At 39.7% G+C, this 24,830-nt stretch overlaps 1 protein-coding gene across 8 annotated transcripts in view; it reads right to left on the reverse strand.

Annotated features, from left to right (window-relative positions):
- C2H8orf48 (chromosome 2 C8orf48 homolog) overlaps positions 1–24,830 on the reverse strand; it is a 289,137-nt gene that overhangs the window by 147,900 nt on the left and 116,407 nt on the right. For 6 of the 8 annotated variants that reach the window (XM_070068499.1, XM_070068500.1, XM_070068497.1 and 3 more), the window contains exon 4: positions 8,316–8,365. The exons of the other annotated variants lie outside the window; for them this stretch is intronic. The gene's annotated coding sequence lies outside the window, so the exon portion shown is untranslated. The remainder of the gene's footprint in view (positions 1–8,315; positions 8,366–24,830) is intronic. 8 annotated transcript variants of the gene reach the window in all.

Genomic DNA, 24,830 nt, shown 5'->3' on the forward strand with positions numbered 1-24,830 from the left:
ACTGGGACTACCAGCATTTGAGAAAGCCCACAGGCCTCTACTTCCAAGCCAGAACTTGTAGAGGGAGTCTATAGAACTGCCCTTGAATTAGGCAGAGATCTTTGTCCTGATGAGACAGATTCATTTTAGTGGGTATCACCACTAGACTCCTGTGGATCTGGTAGGGACAACTAAGACTGAACAGGGTCTTATGAGACCCAGATGAGCCCGGTTTAGTATAAGCCTGTGCAGATAAGAGACTTCCCTTATCAACTGTTTCCCAATCTTGAGTAGGCAGCAAGAAACTACAAAACCATGTCTTGGGACTCAGTGCCAGCTGTGGTGATAAAGCCAAACACTGGGCATATCCTAATGGTCCACATCCTCATGTCAGTACCTATGAATAGAACTCTGGACTTGTTTTGGTATCAAGTATAATCTGGTGGCTCCAGCTGATTGGCTTGTATTACAGCTAGCATGACTTACGGCTGGTTGTTGCAGCCTGACAGTATGATTTCACCACAGTAGCAGACAAAAAAATGACAAGGTTTGCTTTGGTTCTATCGCCATGTTCCACTCAACTCAGCAGTCTGAAAGCTCTGAGTATGATGTCCCATGGCAGCATTCATGGCCATAGTTCTAGGTATCTGGGACTCCCTCAGTTCTAGGAGGAGGCTTCCAAGTGGAAAAAAAAAAAAACCTCTTTTTAGATACTTTTCATGTTCATTCTGATCATCACACTAGCTATAGATTTGGGACAAGTGTAGGCTTGGCACATCTCTAGAACTGAAATGCTGACAGCACACCAACAGTGGATCCACAGTAAACCTTGACTTGGGGTGTCGAATAATGCTGAAATAACAGAAGTTCCCACAGAATCAAAGATAAGTTGAATTTCATGAAGTTCAGTCACAAAGCCAGACTCCAAAGACTTGAAAAAATAACTAATTGTTCAATGCACAGATGACATCATATGCCAACAGGCATCAACATTCAGAAAACAATATCTTCACCAAAAGAACAAAATAAAGTTGGAGAAATCAACACATAGGAACTGACATTTTCAAACGCTTGTATGAAGAATTCAGAATAGCTATTTTAAGGGAAATCAATAAATTCCAAGAGAACACAGAGACATGATTTGATATTCTAGCACAGAGAGCTGGCAGAGAGATGGAAATAATTTTTAAAATTCAACCAAAAAAAAAAAAAACTTCAAATGGAAGTGCACTAATCAAAACTTAGAAAGTAATAGCAGAAGGCATCAATAGCAGAATAGATCAAATAGGATAAAGAATTTGTCAGTTCAAAAAGATACCATTTAAAAACACAGATAAACAACAAAGAGTCAAGAACAATGAGGAAAGTTTATGAGAAATTTGGGAAAGCTTGTGAAGAATAAATACCAAGTTAATGCACTTCAAAGGAACTTGAGAATACCAAAGGAACAGAAACCTAATCAAAGAGCTAATAACAAAAAATTTCCCAAACCTAGAGATAAAATACAACTATCCAGGTACAGTAAGGTCAAACATCATCATCATCAGTCAGATTTAACTCAATCAAGTCTACCCCAAGATGTATTATAATCAAGTCAAGCGGCTTTAATTCCAAAATAGCTTCATATAATAAAAATTTTTATGCTTCATTGTATAAATATGGAGCAAAACATACATGTAAAGATAGCAAAAATAATATGTAGGAAATCAAAACACATTACTGAAAATCATTTAACCACAGAGTAAGATTATAAGAATATGAGGAACAAAGAAAGGAAATATGAAAAAGAACCCTAGAAAGTGAGAAGCTTATTGCAATTGCAATAGCAAGATACTACCCATCAATATTTACCATATAAGTAAATGGATTAAGTTTTCCAATTAAAAGACATAGAGTGGCTGAACAGATTTACACAAATAAGATCAAACTATATGCTGCTTATAATAAACTCAGTTCATCCCTAAAGACACCATAGACAAAAAGTAAACAGATGAAGTAAGATATCCCAGGAAAGTGGAACCCAAAAGAATGAAGGAGTGGTCATACTTACATACTGTAGGTATTAAATTAAGAAATAGTAAAAAGAGACAAGATGAGGCATTATATAATAGTAAAGGGTTCAATTCAACAAGAGGAAATAAAAGTCATATATATATATATATATGCACTCAATATTGGAGCACCAAAATATACAAGCAAATATTAATAGATCTAAAGGCCAGTTGTGACCACTTGGAGAGTGAATCAGCAGATAGGGGTTCTATTTCTCTCTTTCTCTCTCTCTCTCTTTCTCTCTCTATGGCTTACCGATATATAAAATAAATAAAAATTTCCTTTAAAAAGAACAAACCAAACTAAAAATTAGTAGAAAGAAAGAAACAACAGAACTTTGAAAAGAAACAAATGACTGGGACCAAACATTGTGGCACAAAGTGTTAAGCCACTTCTTGCAGCATGAGCATCCCTTATCAGAAGTGATGATGACCCAAGTCCTTGGGTTCCTGCCATCCATATGGGAGATCCAGATTCAGTTTCTGGCTGCTGACTTTGGCATGGCATATCTCTGAGTGAATCAACAGTTGGAAAATCTTCTCTTTCTCTTTCTTTCTCTCTCTCTCTCTCTCTCTCTCTGCTTTTCTAATCAGTTCATCAATAAATTTCTAAAATAAGAAATAACCGAATGACTAAAAATATACAAAAATCAATTAAATGAAAAGCTTTTATGTGAAAAGATAGACAAAATTGACATTCTCTTATTTGCAATAACTGGAATAAAATGAAAGAATTCTCAAATAAATGAAAGAAGAAATGGAAAGAGACATTGCAAACGATACTACAGAAATGCAAAATATCATTAGAGATAATTATGAACAACTATGTGGAAACAAATTTGATGATCTAGAAGAAATGGACAAATCCCTAGAGGGATACACATTTATCAGCATAAATCATGAAAAGAATCGCATACTTAAAGACATCAATATAATGAGTTGAAAGATTGTATCAACAATCAAAGTTACCCAATCAAAGATCAGTCCAGGAACAGACGAGTTCACTGCTGACTCTTACTAAATCTTTTAAAGAAGAATTAGTTATTTCAAAAGGAAAGGAGGAAATGTTTCCAGACTCATTCCATATGGCCAGCATTGTATGACAACAAAACCAGACAAGAACACAATAGCAACAAAAGTTATGAACCACAGATGCAAAAATGCTTAACATATATGTGAAAAATACTTAATAAAACACTACCAAATTAAATAGAACATTAAAAAGATTATTCACCATGATTGTGGAATTTATACAGAAATTCAGGATGGTTCAGTGTATGCGAATCAATAAACATGATGTACTCCATCAGCATAATGAAGGAGAATAGTCATGGATCACATCAGAAATGTATTTGATACATTACAACACCACTTCATGATTTTCAAAAAATCTGAACGAATTAGGAACAGATGGAAAAAAACTCAGTATAATAAGAGCTGTATATTACAAACCAACAGCTATCACAATAGATGAGAAAAATGGAGACTCCCATTAATATGTGGAAAAAGACAGGGATACCAACTTTATATTTAAAATATAGTTTATTCAACATAATACTGGAACTCCTTGAGATCTTTAATAACATCTTGTTGAATCTTACAGTTTCTACATTGACTTCTCCTCCTCAAGTTATAAAACATTAAGAATTTTTATAAGTATTATCTAAAAAAGTAAAATTTCAAATTCTGTGGTCGTTAAATATCTTAAATGTTTATATTTTCAATGACATTTCAGCTATATCAAACAGTTAATACATGAAAGGTTTCTAAGTAGAATGAGGATGGTTATAAATCATAGCCAGAGCAAGAGAAGGAGAGAGCAAAACCAACACACATAATAATGAGAGAAAATATTTTCAACTTACACATCTTCAAAAGGGGTAATAACCAGAATAAATAACTCAGATAATTCAATAGTCAAAAATAATAATAGTAATTCAATTAAAAATAGGCTACAGACCTAAGCAAGCATTTCTCAAAGAAAACTACAAAAAGAAAATAGGTTCATGAAAAAAATGTTCAACATCACCAATTATAAGGAATCACAAATCAAAACCGTAATGAGATATCACCTCATTCCAATTAGATTGGCAATTATCAAAAAAGATGATAGATAGCAAGTATTAGCAAGAATGATTGGAAAGTTTACACTTGCAAACTGTTGGTGTAAATGTAAATACAGCCATCTCAGACAACAGTATGGAGGCTTCTCAAAAAGTAATAATAGGGCCGGCGCCGTGGCTCAATAGGCTAATCCTCCGCCTAGCAGTGCCGGCACCCTGGGTTCTAGTCCCGGTCGGGGCCCCGGATTCTGTCCTGGTTGCCCCTCTTCCAGTCCAGCTCTCTGCTGTGGCCCGGGAGTGCAGTGGAGGATGGCCCAAGTGCTTGGGCCCTGCACCCGCATGGGAGACCAGGAGAAGCACCTGGCTCCTGGCTTCAGATCACTGGCAGCGCGCCGGCCACAGCAGCCATTGGAGGGTGAACTAACGGTAAAGGAAGACCTTTCTCTCTGTCTCTCTATCTCACTGTCCACTCTGCCTGTCAAAAAAATAAATAAATAAAAATAAAATAAAAATAAAATAAAGTAATAATAGGTCTACCATATGATCAAGAATGCCAGTACTGGGATATAATTAAGAGAATTAAATCAATCTTCCAAAGACTTCTGGACCCCCACATTTATTACAGTAGTATACACAATAGCCAAGAAACAGAAACAGTTACCGCCGTTGCCGCAGCTCACTAGGCTAATCCTCCGCCTAGCAGTGCCAGCACACGGGGTTCTAGTCCTGGTCGGGGCGCCGGATTCTGTCCAGGTTGCCCCACTTCCAGGCCAGCTCTCTGCTGTGGCCCTGGAGTGCATGGCCTAGGTGCTTGGGCCCTGCACCCGCATGGGAGACCAGAAGAAGCACCTGGCTCCTGCCATCGGATCAGCACGGCGTGCCGGCCATGGCGGCCATTGGAGGGTGAATCAATGGCAAAGGAAGACCTTTCTCTCTGTCTCTCTCTCTCACTGTCCACTCTGCCTGTCAAAAAAAAAAAAAAAAAGAAAGAAAGAAAGAAACTGTTATCCACATGCTGACAAATGGATAAAGAAAATGAATACATACACATACCAGAACACTATTCGGCCATAAAAAGGAATAAAAAGTGAATGGAGCTGGAGGTCAATAGTTTAAATAAAATAAGCCAGCACAGAAAGACAACTGTCTGTGCTACCTCCCTTCGTGACCTTTGCAGACAAATTAGGAGCATGAAAAGAAAACCTGAAGTAGCAAGCTGCATATTGCAGGATACAATTTTGATTGTAAAACTAGAGTTATTTTTTTTCCTAAAAGTTATATATGGGTTTGCCGGCGCCGCGGCTCACTAGGCTAATCCTCCGCCTTGTGGCGCCGGCACATGGGGTTCTAGTCCTGGTCGGGGCACCGGATTCTGTCCCAGTTACCCCTCTTCCAGGCCAGCTCTCTGCTGCGGCCAGGGAGTGCAGTGGAGGATGGCCCAAGTGCTTGGGCCCTGCACCCCATGGGAGACCAGGAGAAGCACCTGGTTCCTGGCTTCGGATCAGCGCGATGCGCCGGCCGCAGCGCGCTGGCTGCGGTGGCCATTGGAGGGTGAACCAACGGCAAAGGAAGACCTTTCTCTCTGTCTCTCTCTCACTGTCCACTCTGCCTGTCCAAAAAAAAAAAAAAGTTATATATGGGTTTTTATTATTCTTTAAGGAGATCTATAGCAACACAGGAAAATGTGGCTTCAAACATTTCCATTTCTACTTTTTTCTCTAAAACTCTAAGATTAAGATTTGGGGAAACAAAAGAACTTTGGTTTTGGTTAAAGGCAGTGAATTGAAAAGATACTTTCCAAACTGTAAATTAATTATTGAAGGTTTTTGATGAGGGAGGGTGGCCCCAACAGGAAGAGGAGGGATACAAAGGAAAGAGAAGAAAGATTGGAAATGACAATGATAGGTCACAAATTATAAAAAGCAAGATCATCCAGAGGAAATAATAGGTACACATCTAAAAAGTCAGAAACATGAAAGCAAAGCAGTAATGAGAGATCCACCTTACAAGACTGACAAGCAAACAGCAAAGGGCCATGATGAGAAAAGTTCAAGGATTGAATTGCCCCACAGGAGTAGACAGGCCTCACAAATTACCCAAACTTCATGGAACCAAGCCTCAGTCTTTGATGTAACAGCTAATTATCCTGTCTCATGTCTATAAAAGATATCTTATCAGCAACCAATACTTTGCCTACCATCCATTCAGAAGAAAAAGTGTCCATAAGTGTTTCAAAAGTTTGAATGCTCACCAACTAAATTCTGCCCTGAAGACATCTTTCCTCTCAAAGTTTAGGATTTTTCTTAAATTCATTTTATTTGTTTGGAAGGAAAAGCGAGAGATGGATGGGAAGGGGAGGGGAGGGGAGGGGAGGAGAGGGGAGGGGAAGGGAGGGGAGGGAATGGATATCTTCCATCTACTGGTTCACTCCCCCAAATGACTGTCATAGCCAAGGCTTTTCCAGGCTGAAGCCAGGAACCAAAAGCTTCATCCAGATCTCCCATGTGGGTGCAGGGGCCCAAGCACCTGGGCCATCCTCTGCTGCCCTCCCAAATGCATAAGCAGGGAATTGGACCATAACTGGAACAGTGGGGACATGAACCAGTCTCCATATGGGATGCCAGCACTGAAGACTCTGGCCTAACTCAATGTACCACAGTGTCAGCCCTTAAGGATTCTTTTAAGACCAAAAATATGTACCAGATATATTTAATGCCTACCAGGAAGTTGGTAAGGCTTAGGAAATAGATTTTAACTAGCTTGTGATTCTCTACCAAGATGCTTTACCAATATATCCTTTCTATATCCAACTGGGGAATCTAAACTTCCAGGTACAAGACAACATACTCAGAAGCAGAAAATGTCGCAGTTGAAAAATCACTGCTAAATATGTATGTCTTCCTGTAGCTAAATTTTGCTTTAAGAATGTTAAGGCAAATATTAAATAATTTAATAGTAGTTTAAAGTAGATTCTAAAATATTAAAACAGAGTAGACTTTATTATAGAACAGAATATGAAATCTTAAAACAGCAAATATTACAGCAGGTGCCTTCAAATTAGACCTCGTAAGACGCTTTCCATCTATGCTCTTAAATTTTTGCTTCCTATCCTCATGGAATAAGATGCTTCAGTGGAGAGGTCTAATAAACACCACTACATAATAAAATATTTAACTGAATGTGAAACTTTATCATGTTCTAAATGAAATTGACAGGAAGAAAATCGGTTTCTTAAAAGGAGATGTATGAATGAAGTATACCATGAGTCAAGCATCGAAGAACAGTAAACATTTATAGGAATATTTGAGATATATTTATATAAATAAAAAGAAGCATTTCTGTTTTTCTTGTGAAAAGTAACTTTCTTTACCTTCTTCATTTAGGTTGTCTGATGTTATCTGTATCAGTCAGGTACCAATTGGGAGACAGAAAGTGTGGGGAGCAACTGGGAGCAACTCGGACTAGACTAAGTTACTGGAATTAAGACTTATTCTATGCATCTGCTCTCCCACAATATGGCGCTGAGAAGGGAGAAACAGCTTCTACGCAGCTGCCTCCAGTTCAACCAATAAACTGTAGGACCTGCTCCTTATTGGAGGAGAGCAGCGTACTCGGCGTGTGGGTAGCAGAGTTGGGATTGGTGGAAAAGGACTATAAAGGAGGAGAGAGACAACATGCACCAGGAACATCTATCTGAAGGAACACCTGTGCAGCCCCCGAGAGAGCCGGCCGGCGGTGTGCCGCTCCCCCACGGAAGTGGGGAAAGTGGCTAGGGGGAACCGCCCTTCCACGGAGGTGGAAGGGACGGTAGCCAACCCGGGAAGAACCAGCAGCAAACCCGGGGAGGGCCGAGCAGACGAAAGAACAGTGCAGGGTCCTGTGTCGTTCCTCCACGAAGAGGGGGAGCGACAAGAAAGCACACTGGTAATTTCGGCAACAAAAACTGAGTAATTCAGAAGAGGGGATTAACTAATAAGAAGAGTCAATAGAATATAAATAATGTAGGACTAACAGATGTAAATGGCAGCCACAACCTGTAGGGATAAGAGAAATTGATTTAAAAAAAAGTAGGGAATCCTTGAAGACAACCACACTAAGGCTCATGTTAAGAACTAGACATACGATGTGCAGCTATCAGTGGTTAGTCACGAATTTCACTGAGGTGTTTTTCACCACCTTTAGAAAAGATAAAACTGCCCAAAGGAATATCAGCAATACTCACCATGAAGCCACCAGCCTCACGAGCTTCACCAGCAGGTGCACTGAGACTTGCTGAGAAGCAACATTTGGAAAGAAAGAAAATCTCATCAGAATGTTACTGTTGGAATTTTGGCAAAACTCACTATGAAACTGTGCTGTGATTTTGGGCTGGGAATAAGACCCTGGTTAGGACACCCACATCTGATTTAGGACACCCACATCTGATTTCAGAGTGCCTGGGTTGGATACCCCACTTCTCTCCTGATTCCAGATAATTTCTAATACACACTCTGGGAGACAGCAGAGAAGTGATTGGGTTCCCGCCACATGGGTAAGAGACTTTTTTTTTTTTATTTTTTTTTATTTTTGACAGGCAGAGTGGACAGTGAGAGAGAGAGACAGAGAGAAAGGTCTTCCTTTGCCGTTGGTTCACCCTCCAATGGCCGCCGCTGCAGCTGGCGCACCGCGCTGATCCGATGGCAGGAGCCAGGAGCCAGGTGCTTTTCCTGGTCTCCCATGGGGTGCAGGGCCCAAGCACCTGGGCCATCCTCCACTGCACTCCCTGGCCACAGCAGAGGGCTGGCCTGGAAGAGGGGCAACCGGGACAGAATCCGGCGCCCCGACCGGGACTAGAACCCGGTGTGCCGGCGCCGCTAGGCGGAGGATTAGCCTAGTGAGCCGCGGCGCCGGCCGGGGTAAGAGACTTGAATGAAGCTCCTAGCTCCCAGCTCTGGCTTGGCCAGGCTCTGGCCACTGAGAGCATTTGATCACATAATCAGCAGATGGAAATTCTTTCTGTTTGTCTCTGTTTATGTCTCCATCTCTAAAATGAAAACAAAACAAAAATAAAGCTAGTTCAAAAGCTGCTCACTGGGGCCAATGCCGTGGCTCACTTGGTTAATCCTCCGCCTGCGGCGCCAGCACCCTGGGGCCTTGTTCCGGTTGGGGCACCGGTTCTGTCCCGGTTGCTCCTCTTCCAGTCCAGCTCTCTGCTGTGACCCGGGAAGGCAGTGGAGGATGACCTAAGTGCTTGGGCCATGCACCCGCATGGGAGACCAGGAGGAAGCTCCTGGCTCCTGGCTGCAGATTGGCGCAGCAACAGCCATAGCAGCCATTAGGAGAGTGAACCACTGGAAGAAGACCTTTCTCTCTGTCTCTCTCTCTCACTGTCTATAACTCTCTCTCTGTCTCTCTCTCCCACTGTCTAACTCAGCCTGGCAAAAATAAAAAATAAGAAATTTAAAAATTTAAAAAAAAACTGCCACTGGGGTAAAGACCATTGGGTTTCCCTCATGCCAATGAACTGCATATCAGTAGAGAAGGAAAGGAAAACCCACCATGCCAGATGCGGGAAGAGGACTGGCCTCCCATGATACCCTCCCAGAGACTTCTGTGGAAAAAATGAAGATTATACCAACCATTTAAGAAATGGTTATAGAATCCAGCTCCAGTATTATCAAGTAGGGCAAGAAATGGTGGTTTGGGGGACTAGAAGCAACATGATGATAAAAACTATTGTGTACATCAATTTCAATACCTAACCATAAAGAAAGATCATTTATCTTGAAATTCTTTATTCCCATCTATTACTTGTACACAAATGTGTGTGTGTGTGTGTGTGTGAAAGAGATACATTGATTAGCTTTAAGGAACACATAGTTCTTCCACCTTATTTCTTAAGTGAAACTGCATGCCAAGAAATAGCAGTAGATAATACATTATGGGAACATTAAGAAATACTCATTAAAAATTAAGATAAAAGGATGACTGCAAGTGTTTTTGTGTTATATGAGATCACCTTTGTAAAAAAAAAAATTCTTCATTAACTTGAAAGGCAGACACAGAGACAAACACACACACACATACACACACACACAGGTGTGGGTATGGGGAGAATTTCCACCCATTGGTTCATTCTCCAAATGCCAGCAATAGCTAGGGTTGGGCCAGACCAAAGCTGAGAGATAGATATCCAATCCAAGCCTCCTCCAAGGGTGGCAGCGACCCAGCTACTTAAGGAATCACCCACTGCCTCCCAGAGGACACATTAGCAAGAAGCTGGAGTCAGAAGCAGAGATGGGACTTGAACTCAGGCACTCCAATATAGCACGTGGGTGTCTCAAGCAACATGTTAACCACTATTTCAGACACCTAGAGCACTTTTTAACTTAAGAGTCATGTAAGTCTCTAGTAGAAACACTTCATGTACTATTGATTAGGGCCCAGACTGTAAAATTGGATATGAAGTTGAAGAAAATTGAAGACAGACAAATGATTGTGGTCACATGGATATTATTTCTGTGCAGTAAGGAAGGTAAACTTTATGGTTTTATTATCCTGTGTGCTATATTGAACTGGGTTGGTCTTTATCTAAATAAACTTATTCCAGTAAATAATATCTAAAATGTTTTTAACATACATATATATATATTATCATTTGTATGAGAGTAGTTTTTAACATTTTGAAAATTACATTTTGACAAAACAAAATATGCTCTTTTTTGTAACAGCTGTAGTGAGTAAAGTTCATGTACTTCATAATTCATCCACTGAAAAGGTACAAATCATACATCCCAGAATTGTAAGAACATCCTTTTTTTTTTTTTTTTTTTTTGGACAGACAGAGTTAGACAGTGAGAGAGAGAGAGAAAGGTCTTCCTTCAGTTGGTTCACCCCACAAATGGCTGCTACAGCTGGTGCTGAGCAGATCCCAAGCCAGGAACCAGGTGCTTTCTCCTGGTCTCCCATGCGGGTGCAGGGCCCAAGCACCTGGGCCATCCTCCACTGCACTCCTGGGCCACAGCAGAGAGCTGGACTGGAAGAGAAGTAACCAGGACAGAATCCGGTGCCCCAACCAGGACTAGAACCCGGGGTACCGGCACTGCAGGCAGAGGATTAGCCTAGTGAGCCGCGGCGCTGGCCAGAACCTCCATTTAATTCACGAACACTTCCATTACTCCAAAGATAATCCTGTAACACTTGGCTATTACCCTCCAATACTTCCATCCTCTCCCCATCTTGTTAACCACTAATTTACTCTCTGTCTATGGGTTTGCCTATTTTGGACATTTTATATAAATGGAATAATATGTGATCTTTAGTAACTAGCTTCTTTCCCTTACCATACTGCTTCCATGTATCAGTTCCTCACTTCATCTGCCTTTATGACTCAGTAATATTCCATTTGTATTATTCAGATTTTTATTATGATAATGAAATACCAGAGGTAGTCTAACTTTAGAAAACAAAAATTTGATTTTGACTCACAGCTATGGAGCTAAAGGTTTGGGGGCTTCATTTGACAGTGACCTTCTGTCAGGGTGCAGAGACAGCACACAGCATCACATCACCAGATACATGAAGTTCACATCTCCTTCTATGTCTCTTTTCTAGCTCTTTTTATAAAAACACCATGAATTCAACCATGTGGCTAAACTCTAATGACATAATATGCTCTAATCATGGCCCACACGCCCTACTTCTAAGCCCCACAACTGGATTAACTTTCTACTCCCTTGGTACTATTTATATGAAATTTTGTTTGCTGAACTAATACATGAGTTCAGGTGTCAAGTCATATTCAAAGTATAGCATCACATTATGGAGATATCACATCTTTTTGCCCATTCATTAGTGGACATTCAGATTATTTTTTATAATTAGACTATTAGGTGTATATCCTTGGACAGAATTGGTAATACATGCTATCTATGTTTGAATCTTTTTTTAAAGATTTATTTATTTATTTGAAAGTCAGAGTTACACACAGAGAGAAGGAGAGGCAGAGAGAGAGAGAAAGAGAGAGAGAGAGAGAGATCTTCCAATTGCTGGTTTACTCCCCAGTTGATGCAACGCTGATCCGAAGCCAGGAGCCAGCAGCTTCTTCCGGGTCTCCCACGTAGGTCCAAGCATTTGGGCCATCCTCTGCTTTCCCAGGCCATAGCAGAGAGCTTGATTGGAAGTGAAGCAGCCAGGACTTGAACCGGCGCCCATATGGGATGCCAGCACTGAAGGCGGAGGCTTCACCTTCTATGCCACAGCACCAGCACGTTTGAATCTTTGAGATTCTGTTTTCCAAAGTGACTACACCATTTCACATTCTCATTAGCAGTGTATGAGGATTCTGAATTTCCATATGTTCTCACTTGAGTTGGCTATTACCTATTAATTTTTTATTTGAAAGAGAGTGCACAGTCCCTTCTGCTGGTACATTCTCCAAATGCTTGCAACAGTCAGGGCAAAATCAAGACAAAAGGAGACTGGAATTTAATCTGGGTCTCTGAAATAGGTGGCAGAAAACCAAGTATTTGAACCACTGATGCTGTCTCAGGGTGCATTTTAGGAAGAAGCTAAATTGAAACTGGAGCCAGGACTCAAAGCAGGCACTCTGAGGAGCCTCACATGTAGCAGCCCAACTACTGCGCCAGTGCCTACCCTGCCATCTTGTTTAAGATAACCCTCTTGATGAGTGTGAAGTCGTACCTCACTGGGGTACTATTTGTATTTCCCTGATAAGAATGCTATTGAATACACATCATGGCCGGCACCGTGGCTCAATAGGCCAATCCTCCACCTGCGGCACCGGCACACTGGGTTCTATCCCGGTTGGGGCGCCGGATTCTTTCCCGGTTGCCCCTCTTCCAGGCCAGCTCTCTGCTATGGCCCGGGAGGGCAGTGGAGGATGGCCCAAGTGCTTGGGCCCTGCACCCACATGGGAGACCAGGAGAAGCACCTGACTCCTGCCTTCGGATCAGCGCGGCGCACCACCTGCAGCACGCCGGCAGCGGCGGCCATTGGAGGGTGAACCAACAGCAAAGGAAGACTTTTCTCTCTATCTCTCTCTCTCACTGTCCACTCTACCTGTCAAAAAAAAAAAAAAAAAAGAATATACATCATGTGTTTATTAGCTATTTGTACATATTCTTTGGAGAAATTCCTACTGAGGATCTATGTTGTATTTTCAAATTGTATTTGTTGTCTCTTTATTATTGAGCTGTAAGAATTCTTCACATATTATTAATAAATTTCTCTTATCCAATGGTGGATTTGCAGATATTTGTCTGCATTTTTGTGGCTGTTTTTTCACTTTCTTGATGGGAAAGAATAATTTGAAGCACCATTTTTAAGTCAAATACATATAATATTTTTATAGATTATGTTTTCGGTGTCACAGTTTTACAAACCATTGCCAAGTCTAGGATCATGAAAGGTTTACATGTTATTTCCTTTGTCTTATAGTTTTCTCTCTTACATTTAGGTATTTACATTTGCTGCTGATTCCCACGCATTCATTTTTCACAGCGCTTACTGTATTTTTCAACTTCAGGATTCTTGCTTGGTTCTTTTTTATATGTTCTCCTTGTGATATTATCATTCTGTTCGTGCATCATTTCCTTGATTTCATTTAGTTATCTGTCTCTGTTCGTTAGCTCATTGAGTATCTTCAAAATGTTTATATTCAGAGCTGATGCTGTGGCATAGTAGTTAAAGCCTCCACCTGTGGAACAGGCATCCCATATGAACACTGGTTTGTGACCCAGCTACTCCTCTTTTGATCCAGCTCTCTACGTATGCCCTGGGAAAGCAGTGGAAGATGGGCCAGGTGCTTGGGCCCTTGCACCTGTGTGGGAGACCTGGAAGAAACTCCTGGCTTCTGGCTTTGGATTGGCCCAGCTCTGGTGCTGTTGTGGCCATTTGGGTAGTGAAACAGCAGATGGAAGACCTTTCTCTGTCTCTACCTCTCTCTGCAACTCTACCTCCAAATAAATAAATAAAATCTTTTTTATAAAAGTTTATATTCCACTTTTGTCAGTTAATTCGTATACCTCCAATTCTTAGGTGTCTATTTGAAGGTTCTTTTGATTGTGATATATGTCCTGTTTCCCTGTTTCTTTAGGTGACTTGTTATCTTTTTTGTGATTTGGACTTTTGAAAAAAGAATCAGCTCTCCCAGTCATTACAGGATGGTTTCCCAAAACAGAAGACCTTCGGCAGTCACTACTGCTGGTCATTCTAGTCTTCACAACCTTTTCTGGGTATTTCCCTCCTCTGGGCTCCGCATGTCATTTCTCAGGTAATGGGCTTATCAACTTCTTTGCCAGAGCCTATAACCTCTTGATATCCCTGTCATCTCTCTGCAGTACTACAATCTGTCTGGTCTGTAAAAAGCTGCTGTACTCACCTTTGTACTCAGCAGCTTCCAACTGTATACCCAAACCACCATTCACATCAGTCCTGCATGCTGTACCTCAAAAGGCCACAACAATGAATGCATATTTCTCTCTTCTCTTTCCCTCTCCAAGGAAAAACAGTAGAGTTTGCTCCTATCTTTTATCTTTTCCCCTCATGTTACCTTCGATCTTTTTGTGTCCTATCCTATAAAGCCTATCTCTCCTAGTCAGATACAGTCAAAACTCATTTTCTATGCAGCTTAAAGATCTCTACTTTTTGATTGAATTGTTAAGTTCATTCATGGATAATGCTATTACTGACACAGTTGCATTTGCACCAGTCATAATATATTTTTTCTGCATTTCATGCCTTTTCCTTTATTCTCAATTCAGTTTTGTTAGCTAATATTTTGAATGTGACATTGGAATTTTAAAAATAATTTTCACTTTTAAAAATATTTTTAGTGACTAAGAATTACCATGTACAATACATCTTTTTTTTTTTTTTTTTAACAGGCAGAGTGGACAGTGAGAGAGACAGAGACAGAGAGAAAGGTCTTCCTTTGCCGTTGGTTCACCCTCCAATGGCCGCCACGGCCGGTGCATCGCGCTGATCCAGAAGCCAGGAGCCAGGTGCTTCTCCTGGTCTCCCATGGGGTGCAGTGCCCAAGCTCTTGGGCCATCCTCCACTGCACTCCCGGGCCACAGCAGAGAGCTGGCCTAGAAGAGGGGCAACCAGGACAGAATCCGGCGCCCCAACCCGACCGGGACTAGAACCCAGTGTGCCGGTGCCGCAAGGCGGAGGATTAGCCTATTGAGCCGCGGCGCCGGCCTGTACAATACATCTTAATATATGAGAATCTACTTTAGATTTTTAGCAGCTTAATTTCATTGAAATATAGGGACATTATTTCTATACAGTTTGATTCCTTTTTCTCTCTTTTTGTGGTATTATTGTAATACATATTACATCTGAAAAATGCTGCAAACCCAACACTGCATTCTTGCTTTCACTACCTTATGTAATGTTGTCCCTAGCGGCGCCGGCACACCGGGTTCTAGTCCCGGTTGGGGGGCCGGATTCTGTCCCGGTTGCCCCTCTTCCAGGCCAGGGAGTGCAGTGGAGGATGGCCCAGGTGCTTGGGCCCTGCACCCCATGGGAGACCAGGAAAAGCACCTGGCTCCTGGCTCCTGCCATCGGATCAGCACGGTGCACCGGCCGCAGCGCGCCGGCCGCAGCGGCCATTGGAGGGTGAACCAACGGCAAAAGGAAGACCTTTCTCTCTCTCTCTCTCTCTCTCTCTCACTGTCCACTCTGCCTGTCAAAAAAAAAAAAAAAAAAAAAAAGAATGGAAAAAGACTAGGAAAAGATGGGAGGACGAGTATGTAGTCATAGCACTTAAAAATATTTATTTATTTATTTATGTATATCCTCCTATTTAATGTTTCTGGTACTTTTAATTGTCTCTGTAGATTTGATTGATCATCAGGAGTGGCTCTTTAAGTCCAATACAACTTTTTACCCACCTTATCTTTGGTACTATTGTTAGCAACTACATTACATTTCTCTATGGCATAGACCACCCAACTCAATTGTATTCATATTGTTTTACATATTTTTAATTGTTTGTTTATTTGAAAGGAAGAGTTACAGAGAGAAAGAAGGAGGGAAAGAGATAGAGATCTTCCATCCACTGGTTCTCTTCCCAAATTGCTTCAATGGTCAGGGCTGGTCCAGGCTGAAGGCAAGAGTCAGGAGCTTTCTCCAGGTCTCCTATGTAGGTGCAGGGACCCAGGACTTGGGCCATCTTCCATTGCTTTTCCAAGAACATTAGCAGGGAGCTGGATTGGAAGCAGTGTAGCCAAGACTGGACCCAACGCACATATGAGATGCAGGCAGTGGCTTTAAGCCACTATGTCAAAGCACCAGCCCCTGTTTTACATAGTTTTAAATCAATTAAAAGAAGAAGAAAAAACTCTTTTATATTTCTAAAAACTTCAAGAATATTTTTCCTATAATCTTTACCTATGAATATGACTGACTTGGCAGCAGGGAATTCATACTTGGATGGTAATGAAGAAGAAATTAGAGATGAAAATTCAGAAGAAAAGATACAAGTGTTGCCTCCATTTGCCCTGCAGGCACAAAGGAAATTGCAATTTGAATGTTAATGAGTCATTCCTACCTAATATTTCCTGATTTTCTTTAAAATCAACTGTATTCTGAAGGCTCTATTATAGAATCATTTAAAAGCCTAAATTGATGTTAAGTGTTGTGTTTTGAAAAAGAAACCAAAGAGTTTGACGTAGAGAAGAGCACAGGTAATGTCAGACCCCTTTCCCTAGGTGATTTAACAGCAAATTTAATTGAGAATGTTGAGATGGAATAAATGGCCTGTCCATGCACCATCCCTCCATGCATTTCAGTTGTCACCAATTCTACTACTCCAGCTCCTTATTTCTAGCCCTGATTTTTACTGAAACGCAAAACTCAGATATTATGTGTGAAAAGAACAAAACTTTATGAAAAGATAAAAAAGTTTTTTTCTGAAATAAGCACATCTTTTTTACAACCATGATATCAAAAAAGATTTACACCCTGACCTTGCATTTGAAAGAATATTGTTAACAACTCTGATAAAAAGTCATTGAAGGCTTTAGCAGACTTGTAAGTTCAGGCACTAGAGTCCAAGGGTAAAAATGCAAAAGCAAATTTTTTTAAAAAATTAAAATAAAAAACAAACTGCCAAAGTAGAATTACTCCTTCCCTCTGGCAAAATCATTGCCTTCCAGGAATAAAATGTAACATCCCAATTCTTTCAAGTGAGACCCTCTGATTTTTCCCTGCCGTAGCCCTGGGGCCATACCCAAAGCCATCCTACACTTAATAAGGTATCAAGGTTACAATGAACATAGGAACTACATAAGGAGATGAAATATAAAATAGGAATACCACTAAGTTAGAAAAAAATGGTGAGCAGTATGGCAGAGGAAAACCTTAAAAAGACAGAAACAGAAACATAGATTCAATATACCAGAACAAATAAAATTAGTTCCCTTATTTTTGACACATTCTAACTGAAAGCTAGAAGGAATCTGAGACCTCTTTTAATCCAGCTTTGTAGTATTCTAGAAAAAGAAATTAAAGTCCAGAAAGATGAGTTTTCCCAGTACACTGAGACTCTTCTGACCCTACTTTTTTTTATAGAGTAGGGCAGTAAGAAAAAAAAAAAAAAAAAGCCTACAGTCAAAAGAATACAGCACAAAGTTTAAGAAAAAGAAATGCATTAAACTTAAAATATATCAAATTCAAATTTATATTACTTTCTACATGTAGCTCAAAGTACTAAAAACAAAAAGATTGCTGAACTGCCATTTTTTGACATTTTTGGTGGCATATAAGTATTCGTATTTTGGAAAAGATCACGTAATTTTTGACAGAGCTAATTGAGAAATTTAAGAGTATTGCATTTTTTTTTGACATGACACTCATGTAAAGAGGAAGGATTGGTGTTTGATATCTTTTAAAAACTGGACAAATGGTGAATGATTATCTCTGACAACTAAAATTGTAGAATCTGTAGGTGAATTTGAAATTCTATAATCTAAATGGCATAAAATCATATCCTCTAAAATGGATAAACTCAAGGAGATTATTCATCTTAGATAAAAGGAAAAGTCTTTAATTACATAAAAGACCTTACGCCAAGGATAAATGAGTATTTCTTTATCATCAAAGAAACCACAACAGTGGATAGCTATTAACAGCTGAATGGATGTTATGGAGAATATTTGAAAATCATTTATTAAAGGACTTACTGTCTCTACTTTATATCACTGGTATACTATGGACATTTGAATTTAAAAAAACAAGCAACATGAGCAGGTACACAAATACAGCCTGAGGTATTATATTATTGTGTACTCTCAAAAATTCTACAAAGTGCACATTATTTTCCCACAGATCTACAAAAGTACTCCAAACATCATGGACAATGTATGTTATGAAAAAATTGCATAGATTTCAAAATTTTTACAACTAAATAAAACTATCTTTTCATCTCATTTTCAGTGAACTTTGTGAAGTGTCCTTAACCTTACAAAAGAATTAACCTCAATAATAGGAATCAGATGTGATATACTTCCCCAAAAGAGATAGTTACTGACATACAATAATACTAAAGATTATTTAAAGCTCAAAATTTTTCACTTTGTATACCTGTAGATTTTTTTTTCATTACCCCTCAGTTACCACTTAAAAACATAAAATGTTCTAGAAATTCAATAGGAATTTACTCACATCCTTAAAATATAACCTGACACACCATCCTCTAGATAGACAATGACTAACTCAAAAAATAGTAATTATAATCTGGAGCACAAGATAATTTCCTATTTGGAAGGGATAAAGTCCTCATTTACTACTGGGAAGGCTGGAAATGTGTTGTTCAGTTACAAAAAAAACAAAAACAAAAAAAATTATTAAGTAGTTACCTAACACTCTCCAACATTATGAAAATAATGCAATAATCCATCTACTACTAGCATCACTAAAAAAAATTGAAAGCTAATTTTTTATTATTATTACCCATATCAAATAGAAGTCTAGTTTGCTGTCCTCTTTTTGAAATTGTATGATTTTTTTCAGTTGCTGCATTACACTGTACATCACTATGATGGATAACATCTGCCTTTTATGAATTTTTCTGTGAGAACAAAAGCCAGCAGATTTCTGAACATTCTTAAACTAAGAGGTTATAAAGTTCTGTGAAATAAACATGAATAAGATGGACTAGACCATACAACACTAGAGATAGCTATTTGATTTACTTCTAAATTCTTATGGTTAATTCAGTTTTCCTTTTGCAACCTCAGCAACATGTTGCACTTGATAATGTATGTTATTTTATGTACAGCTCTAAATTTTCATAGGAAGACAGTAGGATTCAAGTCATATCAGCCTACTGTCTATTTCTATTGTTTATTAGATACATAGGTCTCATTTTCAGTTTTCCCAGTAGATACAATAGTAACTGAGATGACCTTAACCTAGGATTTACCAGTATGCCCATAGAGGTTGTTTATAACCAGGATTATTTCTAATTTGCCAGTGCTTATATTATATATATTATGAAATATTTTGGAATAATTTTATTTTATCCATATCAAGATTTTTTTGAAGAATTATATGAATTGTCTATAAAGTTTCAATAATTAATCCTAAATTATTATCACAGCCAGTGCCGCAGCTCACTAGGTTACTCTTCTGCCTGTAGCACCGGCACTCCGGGTTCTAGTCCCAGTTGGGGCGCCGGTTCTGTCCCGGTTGTTCCTCTTCCAGGCCAGCTCTCTGCTGTGGCCCGGGAAGGCAGTGGAGGATGGCCCAAGTGCTTGGGCCCTGCACCTGCATGGGAGACCAGGAGGAAGCACCTGGCTCCTGGCTTCGGATCGGTGCAGCATGCCAGCCGTAGCGGCCTTTGAGGGGTGAACCAACTGAAGGAAGACCTTTCTCTCTGTCTCTCTCTCTTGCTGTCTAACTCTGCCTGTCAAAAAAAAAATTATTACCACTGTATAATATGTAGAATCTACCAAATCATCATTATACTATTAAAGCAAGTTGCATATTTTTTTCTTTCCAAAAGGAGTATTAGAAACAGATCATCACGTTGCTCAGAGCATCTGAAAACATCCATTGTCCACTGCTGGTATGTAAGGTTGAAAGTCAGTAAGTCAATGGCTTTTCTAAAGCAAGACTCTAAGTAGTTGCTACTATGAAAAGGAACAACATTTAATATATTTGCTATTGGGGAAATATTAAGTAAACTATAATCATTTTGCATTCTTTACATTAGTTTCAATGTTTGTGATGTCTTATCATACAAATGTAACCAACATTATCTTTCTATTTCAATTGATGTAAAAGTACTAAACTATCACACATCATACTTCTCTTTATATTTTCAAAAACTGTATAGTACATTTTACTTAAATGATTGTGTAAGAGATTTACAAATTCATACGTATTCAATAGGAGCAAAGAGAGAATTGTAAACTGTTGTTTGGCTTTTTAAACCTCAAAGTATTTTCCAAAGATCACAGTCAACTCTAACAGAAAATCTCAATTCATTATTTAGAGTCTGACTGCCACCTACAGGGGCCTTTTGTATGTTTTTCCTTCAGTTTTCAAATGGCCAATATGACTTGATCTTAGTTTGATAAAATTTGGGGATAAAAGAGATTTGTGAATGTATTAGTTTGTTTCATTCAAGATCCAAATGATCACTTTCAACATTTGATTTGTGGCCTGGGTACCTTGACTTGGGATCTTGTGATAATATGGGCTTATCTGTCCCTTACATGACAAAATGCTTAAAAGCTCATTTTTGGACAATATATTACTGATATATAAAATGACCATAATTTGATAGAATTTATTGTAGTAAACATTAATTTTAATAATATTTTAATGCTTTAACCAAAGATACTGAAAGGCAATGAGGGAAATAAACATATGTTGTACAAGACAAACAGCAAAGGGTTGGAAGGGGAATCATTAGAAAATATTTGCTGAGATATAATATTACTAAGATCTGGAGCATCGAAGGATATTAAAAATCCAATCTATTATACATATTCCATCTTCCTAGCCACAGACAGATTAAGGTCACAGGAAGTCACAAAAATACTAAACATCTTTTTAACCTGGCTAATAAAAATGACAGCTATTTCTTAATGAATTATAGTTATAGTTGTCTAGTATTCCCCTCATCTAAATAAGATGTATTAAGATAGTCCAAGAATTAAACCAAGCTTCCTGACAGCATCCAATCCAAACTATAGAATAAGTTGCTGTTTTTTATACACACACACACACACACACACACACATATATACACATATATATATATAAAGGACTTATATTTCATGTCTTCATGTAAGGTCTCATGTAAGGTTGAAGATGGTTTTGTTTTTAAAATCTTCCCTTTAAAAACTCATACTCCTATATTTCTTGCAGCTATCACTGTCAGTACTCATATGACTTGAATAATTACTATAAATGGGAACATGCATTACATTCCATGACATTTTCAATTAAACTCTACATTTGCAACAAAAGCCTTCATTTATTTACAGTAATGGGAAAGCAATAACAACTTTTCAGAAATCCTTCATTACAAGCAAGTTGACAGGCTAGAGTTCTCTATGCACCATCTTTCTCCATTAGCTCCAATATAGATTTCAACTTAGTGATCTATACACACCATGACATCAACATCATTCCACATTTTCAAGGACATATGGTACAATAACATATTCAGAGAAGAGTGTATTACAGCACTTGATTTTAAATCATAGAATTTCAGACTTGGAAGGCACCTTTAATGCTCAATTAACTCAATAACATAATGTTACAAAAAGTAGAATGAAGTCCATGGTAGCAACAGAACTAAAACCCAGGATGTTATAGCCTTCTGATGCTCTGCTTTCAGAAGGTATTAGGTAAGGAACGACCCAGAAAAGTGTTAAATGACAATGCAGGGTGATCGATTTCCTATGGTGACCCTGGGGAAGAATTAAGGCTCATACAACTATCTTGTAAAACACTCCCAGCCAACACTCTCACCAATGAAATGTCCCTCTCTTGGGGCCGGTGCTGTGGCATAGTGGGTAAAGCCGCCGCCTGCAGTGCCAGGCATCCCATATGGGCATTGGTTCACGTCACGGCTGCTCCACTTCCTATCCAGCTCTCTGCTACAGCCTGGGAAGACAATGGAGGATGGCCCAAGTCCTTGGGCCCTTGCACCCATGTGGGAGACCCAAAGGAATCTCCTGGCTCCTGGCTCCTGGCTTCAGATCAGCGCAGCTTCAGCCACTGTGGGCAACTGGGGAGTGAACCAGTGGATAGAAGACTTTCTCTCTCTCTCTCTCTCTCTCTCTCTCTCTCTCTCTCTCCCTGCCTCTCTTTCTCTCTCTGTGTAACACTGACTTTCAAATAAATAATGAATAAATATTTTTAAGAAGTCCCTCTCACTCTCAGAACCCAAAGAGATACTTCAATGGTTTGAATGTGTTCCCCAGAAAACCTTGTATTGGAAATTTAATCCCCAAGTTCATTTATTAATTGTATTTTGAGGTGTAGCTTCTGGGGAATAATTAGAAATGGATGAGGTCATGGGGGGGAGGGCATGATGATGTTAGCAGCTTTATGAGAAGAGTTAGCATACACACTCTGTCTTCTGTGTGATGCCAGATTGTGATGCAGTCAAAGGCTCTCAGAAGATGCTTCGCAGATGCCAATGCTGTGCCCGTGGACTATTAACCTCCAGACCACGAGCCAAATAAACTTTTATTCTCTACTAATTATAAGATCTCCAGATATTTTGTTATAGCAACTTAAAATATACTAATATGGATTCTCTCATCCTCCATTTCAATTAAGGTGCCAAAAAACAACAACAACAACAAAAAACATGTAAAAGGAATGGTAACTCATAGCTAGATTTACTTTGCCATGGGCACAGTAAACAGGCAAAATCTCCTTTTCAGACCAAAGGAAGGGAGAGAAAGTTTTGCTAATGACTTCAACTTTTATATGTAAGATGATCATCATGTTTGATGTTAAAGTGAGAACATAGCTTTCCTCATGGGCAATGCCTACCTCACAGAAAAACCACAATCAGAACATGCCTGTGACCAGACACTTCTAGTTTAGGCAACCAGAGATTAGAGATGGGACTGAGCACCCCTTGACTTGCATTCTCTTATAGGTTTCCTCTGGTCTGCTTTAATAAAAGCCAGGAGGAAGAGAAATCTAGGCAGAAGAATCAAGGTAAATATAGGTGCAGGCCAATTAAGTCTGCTCTATATAATGATTTGCCATCAAGGAGATCCAACAGGCCAGTCCACTGCAGAGGCATTAATTGTGGAAACTCAAGGTGTCGGCAAAAGTCAGTTTATGAATAGCCCTGGCTACTCTGCCAGCCAAGAGTTGGATCACAGGAAATGGAACTACCCAGGAGTCAAAGGACACCCAGGTCAGAGCCGCAGATCTTGTTGGCTCTAAGCTGAAAAGCCCTTCACTCTGCCCAGCTTCCAAAGTAACCAGTGCTACTGAGGGGACAGCCAAATAAGGTCAGCAGCACTGCAGACAGAACTGTAAATTTCCTGTTAAAGATGCCACCTGCCCTTACCTGGCCAGCTCCCTCTCAGGCCAGCTTGGTATTGGAAGTCAACAGGGTTCCTTCCTGAGGAGGTTCACACCTCCCTTAGGTTGTACTCAATGTGGAGAGATAGATAGGTCCGGACCTCATAACTGGCAGGGCCTTAAAACCCACTTGATTATTATCAGGCCCCTTTTGTCAGTTTTTTTGCCTCTCAATCGGAAAACTTATTCATGGTTTAGACAGCAGCTTTCTTAGAGCCTCCAATAATGACTCTGTTCTTTATTCTAAACCCTGTCTTGCCCACTTGGGGCCTCATTCCTTTGTAATCATACCTTCTACTCTTACATCAATGGCTCTACTCCAAGCACATGTGTGTTGATGGTCCTCTCCCCCACTTAATGTTATATGATTGTTCAGAATTTTTCTACAGACAAACCCCTCTATCCATAAGAGATGAGTGGCCTTTCTCCCAGTCTGGGTTGGGATTAACTTCACAACCTCTCTCTCCTCAGTAGTGATCTCAGGAGCAGCTTTGGGCTACAATATTATCTTGACTCGAAAACAACTCCAACAGTTACAAGAGGTCACTAGGTCCATCAAGACCTCAGCTGATGCCATCTGAGGTCTTCAAAACCATGTTGCCTCACCCACAGGCATGTGAACAAGACAGGAGAGGTTGAGCTGATGCATGTACGAGACCAGGAACACCAAAGGCTGCCAGAAAATCTCTGTACACCTTGGCAGCCAGCTGGTAGAGATAGGGAGGGGGAGAGGAAGTCAAGAGCAGAGGACAAATCCCCTCCCCACTTGCAGCACCAGTTTAAGGATAAAAGAAGCTTCCCATTAACTTAAGTTCAGGGTTGACTGCCTAGACAGTTTAATTCCTGAAATGACAACAGGCCTATATGTTTTAAGTGACCACAGATCTTAAACAAGAGCTTGCAGGAAAGGCACCAGATCTTCCAGAGTTTTCATCAAAGAGCAGGAGAAGATTAATCCCACCGCATAAAGTATAAGGAGACAGTAGAAGGTAAAGTAAAGTAACAATGTGGTCAGAATCTCATACATATCATGAGGCTCATAATAAAAACTGTTCCTTTAACTCCTCATAAGTAAACATGCTAATTCCAAATCTCCCAAACCAATGAGGGTTCTTCCCTATCAGTCACATTATTATCTGATACTTTAAAGATTAAAATTGTC

This window comes from Oryctolagus cuniculus, chromosome 2 (assembly GCF_964237555.1).
Source record: "Oryctolagus cuniculus chromosome 2, mOryCun1.1, whole genome shotgun sequence".
Lineage (NCBI taxonomy): Eukaryota > Metazoa > Chordata > Mammalia > Lagomorpha > Leporidae > Oryctolagus > Oryctolagus cuniculus.